Source organism: Phyllostomus hastatus, unplaced genomic scaffold, assembly GCF_019186645.2.
Source record: "Phyllostomus hastatus isolate PE091 unplaced genomic scaffold, TTU_PhHast_1.1 phas_scaffold_585, whole genome shotgun sequence".
Taxonomy (NCBI): Eukaryota; Metazoa; Chordata; class Mammalia; order Chiroptera; family Phyllostomidae; genus Phyllostomus; species Phyllostomus hastatus.
In genome coordinates, this window is record NW_025334037.1 from 29,213,221 (window position 1) to 29,222,094 (window position 8,874).

The window sequence follows — 8,874 nt, forward strand, 5'->3', positions numbered from 1 at the left end:
CCCACGAAGCCTCATCTTAACTGAGTAACAATTATAATCATGTAGAAAAACACTGATGGATAAACACCAGAATATTTAGTTACTTATGGTGGGTTCAGGAATGATATTTATTTTTTTCAGTGTGGTTGTTTCTATTTCCCAAACTTCCTACAACAAGTATTTATGGCTTTCATTTCAAAAATAATTTAAAATAGTAATAAAAACTATACTTTATTTCAAGTGTATCACAAGAAAATCAATAGAGCAGAATATAAAATCTAGTATTAAACCCAAATACATATTGGAATTAGAATGTTACAAACGTGGAATTTTAAATCAGAGGAAAGATACATAATTTAGTAAATTGCATGGGGGCAGTTAGGTAGCACCCAGGACCCAGGTGGAGTCAGCTTTTGACTCTTAATATCTGAAAAAAAATTAAGTTGGATCTATACATCATGCTTTACAGCAAATCAAATTCCCAATGGATCACAAATTTAAATGCAAAAATAAAACCAAAAAAGCACTAAAAATCAAGTGATGATTTTTTAAAAGATTTTATTTGTTTACTTGTTTTAGGGAAAGGGGAAGGGAGGGAGGAAGAGGAGAGAGGCATTGATTGGCTGCCTCTTGCATGTCCTGACCAGGGACCTGGCCTGCAACCCAGGCCTGCGCCCTTCACTTTGCAGAATGACGCCCAGCCCACTGAGCTATACCAGTCAGGGCTCAGTGGTGATTTTCTAGAGTGGAAAAGAGCTTTAAATGATAACATATATTCCAGAGGTCATACAAAATGCTGGATACATTTTACAGCTTAAAAGGAAAACATGGCAAAATTGCCTGAAACAAATCAAAAGACAAACTACAAACTGGAAAACATACTTGTAACTCCTTCCACAAAGAGCAAATTTCTTTAATACAGAAAGAGCTCTACGAAAAAGACAACTCAGTAGAAAAACGGACAATGGAGATAAACAATACAAAGAACATACAAGTATCAGAATAAGAACATCACAGTAAGGAGCCGTTCCAGTCTTACCTCTCGGGCTGCCAAAGAGCGGTGAGACTCACGGCACACCCCGTGGGTGGGGTGGGGTGGGGGTGCAAGAACAGGCACTCACACCTTGCTAGTGGGCACAACCAAACGCCTGGACAACAGCTACTAAATGTAAAAATGTGCATGCCCTTTAACTCAGTGATTCCACTTCTCAAAAAGCTCTTCTTCCGATTCATGCCCACTCGTTTGAAATGAGTGATTCATTGCAGCATTGTGTGTAATAGCAGAACCCTGGAAAAAATCTGCAGGTCCAGCGGCAACAGAGGACCCATTTCATCAATTCTGGTACACATGTCCAATAGAAGACTATGCATCCTTTACACAAGAATGAGGAATCATTTCAAATAACGATATGAGATCATCTCTAAGATTCACTGGTAAGTGAAAAACAAGGTGTACAGCATGCTACCATTTATGTAAAGAAAAAAGTACACGTTTGCTTTTATGTGCACAGAATGCATTTTGGAGCATCTGCTAGAAGCTGTTCACAGTGGGTGCCTCCTGAGAAGAAGAATGGTCACGGGGTAGACACACTTTTCACTATCACCCTTTTGTGCCTAAAATAAAAACGGTTCGGGAGGACCACTATCTTCTTAGGCAGCTGCTCCATTCCTAATGGCTCCTGCTCAACCTGGGGCCGGCCTTTCCTCACGTGCACCACTGCCAAGCCACGCTTCCTTCCTCCTGTGCGTGTGCAGCTGGTTTCAAAAAATCTAAATGCAGGTCTTTCTACTTCTTTTTTGTTTGGGTGGGTTGGGGGGACCTCAAGAAATGACCGAGGCAGGCAGTTTTATTCTTTTCCAACGAAAACAATATATTTCTGAGGAACTGACAAGACAAAGAAACTTGGTTTGGGTGCTCAATTAATGAAGCAGGCGGAATCTGGGCTTAGGGTAGTTTGTTTACACAGTCACGTGTCACTTAACTACAGGGACACGTTCTGAGAAGTGCGAGGTCTGGAGATGTCATTGCACGAACATGGCTGTCACGCAAACCTGGGCGGTGCCGCCTGCGGCTCCCAGGCTGCGAACCTGCACAGCTGTTGCTGGACCGAGTTCCACAGGCAGCTGTAACGCCACCCTATTTGCTTTCCGCGTCTTTTAAATTCATCCTGTTGGTTTCAGCCCACTGTTTCAAGATACTTTAGAATCTTGATTTCTGACACTCAAATATTAGCTTTTGCTCTCAATAAGTGGTGCCATCTGCAAACACGGGGAGTGCGGCAGAACTGATAACTGCTGCGCTGAACCCGTGCAGAGTCTAGAAGCCTGGGACTTAAGATTTCTCTCCAGATTTGCACGCACTGGATGGCCAGCTGGGGGAAGCGATACAAATCCAATGACTGGGTAATCTCTGAGATCACTGCTTTCCTCGCGGTCTCGATCAGGAGGCATTCCATGTCTAACTGGAAACAAGTACACTTTGTCCAGGGAACCTTCCTAGTGGCCTTCCAAATAAGTAACAATAAACTATTGTTGGTATTATTTACCGTATCTTATTCTTAGTGAAGGGACCAGTTATTTTTCTAGGTGTTCTCGAGCCCACAGTTTAATATCGTACTCTAGAATAAGTGCTGGGGAGATTCGCCTCAAATGCCCCCTTCTAGGGTTTCCGGAACCTACCTTTCCTGTTTTCTGAGTGTCAGGGTATTTGCAGCTACCAGGCACTGCGGCCCCTCTCCCTTTTCTCAGCTGCCCTGGCAGGGGGTCCAGGACGTTATCTGCAAAGGCAGTTCAGCACCTCGGGATCTGCACCTCATTTTAAATGGCTTAGGTTTTTTCTTACTGTCCTCTCTCCTGTTTGGGGTTTCAACTTCCTATGAACCCTGTTTTGCCTGACTCATCCCCGTTTGGACACGGATGTGCATTCCAAGCTGGAATCTGCCAGGAGCTTCCCTAGGAGACATTTGCTCGCTCTTTGGAATTACAAGCGTGAGGAAGCCAAGTGAGTGGAGCCGCCACTAGCACGCTGTTGCCGCGTGGAATGAGCCCGTCAGAGGAAAACCAGGCAGAGACGGGCAGACTGAGGGATGAAAACGGAGTGCTGATTACCTTCTGGCCATTTGTTCCTCGAGCCAATAAATTCCTTGTCTGAAGCTAATTGGTTGGGTTCCTGAGTACACAACCGAATCTACAATGTTGACCCTTTCTCATTGGATGAAATGATGAGTTCCTGCTCATCAGGTTTCATGTTGAACTCCTTAAACTGGTTCCCCTATTTTATGCAGCAAAACAGCAGGACTCACAAAATGGGCATGGCATATTGGAAACTCCCCAGGCCTGCAGCCATGGGCCTGAGTGCTGGCTTTGCTCTTTACCAGTCTTGGGCAAATCGGCTAGCCCATCTGAGCTTCACTATTGTACCAGTAAAACAGGGGTGATGTTGCTTATACAGCTGTTTTATGGGCTGCAGCTAATAGACATATGGGCAGGACATGAGTAGGCCACCAGTAAACACCCTATCATTAGCTGGTAAGTCCATTTGTTATCTCAATAGTGGTTACTCTGTACAGCTCTCTATAGATGACGGATCCACTGTATTTCCTACACTGCTTTCCAGGCCACACCTCTTAGCCGCCATGGTTTCCAGGTTTATCATGGCCATGACCAAGGAGTGGGCAGGAATTCACAGACTTTGGGAAAAGATGGAAGAGGCGGATAGGAATTTCAAAGCTCGAATGGAGGAGATGGAATTCGCTTTGTTTGAGACACTAGGGGAACTTCACACTCACTTCCTATTCATAAATGCCCTGGTCTCTCAGCTTGGCTCCTCCTGCACAGGCTCCAGTGGGAGACCACATGCACACAGAGCGGCTGCTGGCGGGTCCGAAGGCGCAGAGCAGAGCAGGCTGGAGAACTGGGGCTGTACAGTTCAGGCTCAGGACACAAGGGCTCAGGATGCCAGGGCCAGAAGTCAGACAGCCCTAGGTTAGGTGTCCTCCAGACTCAGCTCCAGCTTATCTACTGCCTGCCGTGCAGCGCTCCAGGCGGGGAAGACAGATAACAGGCTGCAGCAGCTGCTGAGCAGCGAGGATCCACCCAGATGTGCGGTGGAGGGGAGCTGACAAATCCAGGAGGCGTTTCTGAGAACCTCACAGCGACTTCTTAGAAGTACAGGGGAGGGGAGGGGGATTCAGTCACCTCCAGCTTGGGAGTTTTCAGCTTGGGAAACAGGGTGATAATGAGGTGTTTAATAAAGTTGGAGAAGGCAAGTACCGCTGCAGGCTTGGGGAGAGGGGTGGGGATGTAATTCAGTTTCAGGATCCATTCACAAACATTTGCCCAGTCCTATGTGGTAGTTACTGTTCTGGGTGCTTATTACTCGTGAGCTTCAAATGCAGCTTTGAATTAAGGCTGGGAGGTGCGATTCCACTTGCCCTCAACTCCTCAGCAGCCACTAGCTCCACAGCTTCGCCCACATTAGCTGCGCTTGTACTCTCCTTCTGACTCTTAAATAGTAACAGCTACCACATACCAAATATTTCCTCGGACACTGTACTAACTTTAATGGTCCAATAAGAGGGTCACTCTCATTTAGAGATGAGGAACTCGAGGCTTAAAATGATCAAGTATCTTGCCCAAGGTCTTGCAGCTGCTAGACCTACTGACAGCGCTGGAAACTGTTCCCATCCCAGCCCCCAGCCTTCCGGCACCCTCGCCACCCTCCCTGACACCTCCCCAGCCGCACAGACCATCCCGCCAGTCTCGTGCATCCCAGGGTGCTTGGTTTCAACACTTCCTGGCACACACTGCCTGGCAGGACAGTCACCACAGTGTGTTTCCGGAACTCAGTGTCTGTCCTCTCTCAGTGTACCAGGCTTTGTTCTACATATGGTTCCATTTAATCCTCCCACCAGTCCCAGTCTTCGTGTTCTCGTCACATTGCATCCCTCCCTCCGCGCACAGGAAGTGCCATGGGGGCCGGGCGAGCAGTGCCACACACCCACGCGCCCTCCCCTGCCCCTAGCACGGACTTCGCACAGGCAGCATTCAACTGTACTCTCAACGTGGGCCCCTTGGGGGAGGAGAGGCGTGAGATACCGACCTCCAGTGGGAGTGAGCGGTCTAAAGCGAGGTGTGGCTGCTGTTTCCATTTTCACCCTCCTTTTTCGTTTGCAGCCAAAGGACATTCTCACCAGTCTTTCTGATGCCAGGAGGGCAAGGTCCCAGACCGGACAGAAAGTGAGTAGGTACAATTCTGTTTCTTGTCCTTACTTAACCTCCGGTTCCTCATACTAGTCTGTTTGGAAGTAAGTTGCAATACCGAATAGATTTTCCATGCAAATATGGCACTACAGGAGAACGCTCCATTCCTCTGGCCACCTCGCCTCAGGGGGGTAGAGGGTGGTACAGAATGTTGCCTTGGAGACTTTGGGGGCGGGGGGGGGGGGAGGCGAGGTCTGTTTGGCTCTGTGCTCTCCCAGCAGGAAGCTGGTGACTCCTGCAGAGCACCTCCAGGTCCAATTTCTGTTTCTCTCCCTCTTTTCCTTGACACTCTCTAAAGCACTGTTCTCCAACCATATTTTAATCTGGATCAATTTGAAAATATTCTTTTTCAAGGTTGCAGTGTGTTGATTCAACAATCGTAAATGTTTATAAATTGTAAAGTTATAAATTTGTCTAAGTGGTTCCACCCCAGAAATTTAGGCCTGGATTGCAGAGGAACCCACCTATGAGACCAATGCAAAACGGGCTCTTCAAGACTTCATCTCAGGCTGTGAGTGACAGCTGACTAGAGCAGTGTGCTGGGGGTGGGGCTCCCCAGGACCTCTTCAGGCAGCAAACACGAGGAAGCTGACTTAGAGGGACAGAGTTCGTTGGAAGGAACACGCTCTCAGTCACTTTAGAAAATGAATCACTGTTATCAGACGTCCTCCTGAAAAGAAGGGAGTGGTGGCAAAAAACACCTTTAATTTGCAACTTGGCCTCTAAGACAAAAATGAGGTTGGAAGATTCTGACTCACTCAAGTCTGAAGAGACAGTAAGACAGGGGCTCAACGGGGCGGGGGGAGGAGGGGGCGACACGTCACATGTGACATCTTTAGGTAAGCCTACAAGTCTCTGCAGAGGAGGTGAAACATCTGTCTTCATCTATATTTAAAAAACAAACAAGACAACCCCAAGAAATTACTAAGGCACTTAAGAAGGCAGCCTGGAGGAACCCATCCAATATGCAAGGATGTTCTAGAAGAATCCATTGGAGTCCCAAATGTAGCAGAAACCCAAATAAAATGGACTGACAGGACTCCTAGGAGTAAATCCTTACTGCACAGTAACTCCACTTCCCAGCTGCACAAACCATCTTAATAGTCTAGAAAAGGAACGGCGACCACTTCTATTTTCAGTTTCTTTACCTACTTACCACTCTGCTGAGGCGAGAACTGTTTCTGACTTAAGACTATTCTACCCCCCACCCTGTGGGAGGCCTGTTCTCTGGTTCGCTGCTTTGACTGGCATGCGTGGCCTTTCTCCTCACATGAATGACTGGCTGACCATCTGGTTCACTGGCTACTTTCCCCCTCAGCATGTCATACCCTCCATGAAGCAGTAAATACGCCTTATAATGGGAAACTCAGGTGTGATTCCAGCTCCGAAACACGCTACGTGCCTGTGAATGAGTAACTGAACCTGAGTCTCGTTTCCTTTATTTCTGAAGGGGGTAACTGCTCTCCGGAAGACCGCGAGAATGGAACCCCCACGACAGGCGTGGCAGGCACCCCTTCCCCGTGCTGTCCTCTCCTCGCTCCCTCACCTGCCACCACACCTTGGACCGACCGACTGCCTGCACTGCGGCTTGGCCAGCCAATCTTTCTAGAAAGCCTAGTGTTTTAGTGGGCCTGTTTAAAAGGGCTAAATGTAATTTTTTTTTTAAAGATTTTCAAATCAGAGAGAAGTAATGCCACTGCTGGGTAAGCCTTGGACTTGTTTCTGGGTGTAGGTTCTGTCTCATCAGTTCCATTTATATTACACTCTAGTTACGGAGGAGTTTTAAGGCAGAGACCTCCTCCAGCTGGGAGGATTACGAATGAGAGACTTATTTCAATAAAGAGATGGCCCCAGAACGGAAACTTACCAGACAGGAAAAAGCTCAATGGGGAGGAGGAGAAGAGAACATTTCTAAAGTAGATTATTGCAAAGCCAAGGTATGTTTCGGTCACAGCAAGAAGATGGGATATAAGGTAATGTTTAGAGTTTATTTCATCCCAAAGTTACTTTTGTACCCTGGTCCTTTTGCAACCACCCTAAAAGTTCCAGGAAAGCCCGGGTTCTTCAGGCAAGGCTTCGAAGACCATCACGCTCCCCAGGAGGGGTGCTTCCTGGCACTGAGCTCAGCACAGCCAAGGCAAACGCCTTGTCCAGTTTCACAGGTGCAGTTTACCACACGGTCCTTATCTAAGTCTATGTTATTTACATATAGGAGTTCACTATTTTTACATGAGTATCTTACTTGCATTAACTAGCCCCTGAATAAAGTCCAGACTTTTGATTACATGAATAACTTACAAGATTTTATGGAGGAACACAGGTATAGTACTCTTACTGGACCTATCATTTGGATGCAGTTAGGGTGATTCGACTAGTACTCTGAACAATTCCAGGCATTGGTGAAATTTCTTAGCAGCCCAACTTGCATAGGCAAAAAAAAAAAAAGCCCAACAAAAAACCCCAAAGCCTTGGTGCCCTCTGGTGGTAGACTGGTTCCCGCAGTCAGACTCAACTAGGAACAGGCAGGCGGGTAAGAGCACAGAAGCCACAGGATAATAAACATGGCAGGTTTTCCTAGATCATCTTTACTTGAAGATTTTCTTGGGGGGAGGGGTAAGACGGGTAATGCAAAACATTTTTATATTAAACAAATGCATATAATATTGAATAGAATATAAAATTTACATTACTTTTGGAGACAAAGTAAGAGACATCAGAGACATTTCAAGGTAAGCTACCCATGAGCTTCAGGCTGTATTGCTAAACCCTGGAGGAGGAAGGAGGCCCCTGCATGCTCACTCTGACGTTAGGGGGCTGCTGCTTTGATAGGGAGGTCTGGGAAGCAGCGAAGTACTTACTCATTTGGCAACATCCTAGTGGATTCCTTAAAAACTTGAAACCATATCCATTCTCATCTTAGAGCATTTTACCTGCTTTTAAAAGTCCTGAGTAAATAGAAGCTTTATGCTTGAGCTGAAATTCACTTCCTTCTAAAGAACCCTGTGGACTGTACCGCCTAATAGGAAGTTACAAGTACACTTTCTAAGGGTGTCTGAAGGAAGGAAAACCAAACTACTCACCTTCTGCAACAACAAAAGGAAAACAAAACAGAAACTGAAGAAGAGCATATACAATTAGAACTGTGTAAAGATGTCACTTAGGGACAGGCAAATACGTAGCTTTTAGAGAAGGGGCTGGTGCTGCGGTATTTGCTTTTCATTTTTTACATGACAAGAATCTCTTTTGGGGGGGGGAGCCATTATGCTTCCTCTCCAAATCTTGCCTATCTATCATTGTCTTTTTTCCTGCTGTTGGCAACAATTTATCACTTTTCAACAGTAGATGGAAGATGTGTATGCCTCACACAGCGATTTCCTAGGGTAACTCGGCAATGCATCGTCCTGTTCGTGACACAGGAGAGACGGGCTCATCAAACATGCTTAGAAGCGTACAACGGGGGGCAGGTTCCGGTGGATGCCGCTGAGTTGTTACGGTCACGACCTCCCTCAGAGTCTGCCTTACTGATTTTCTTAACTTTCACGGAACTATTTCTCTTCTTGGGATTGTACTCTTCATTTTACAAAGCTCTGAATTAGGTAAGACTTAAATCGCATGACAATCTTTAAGAAAAGG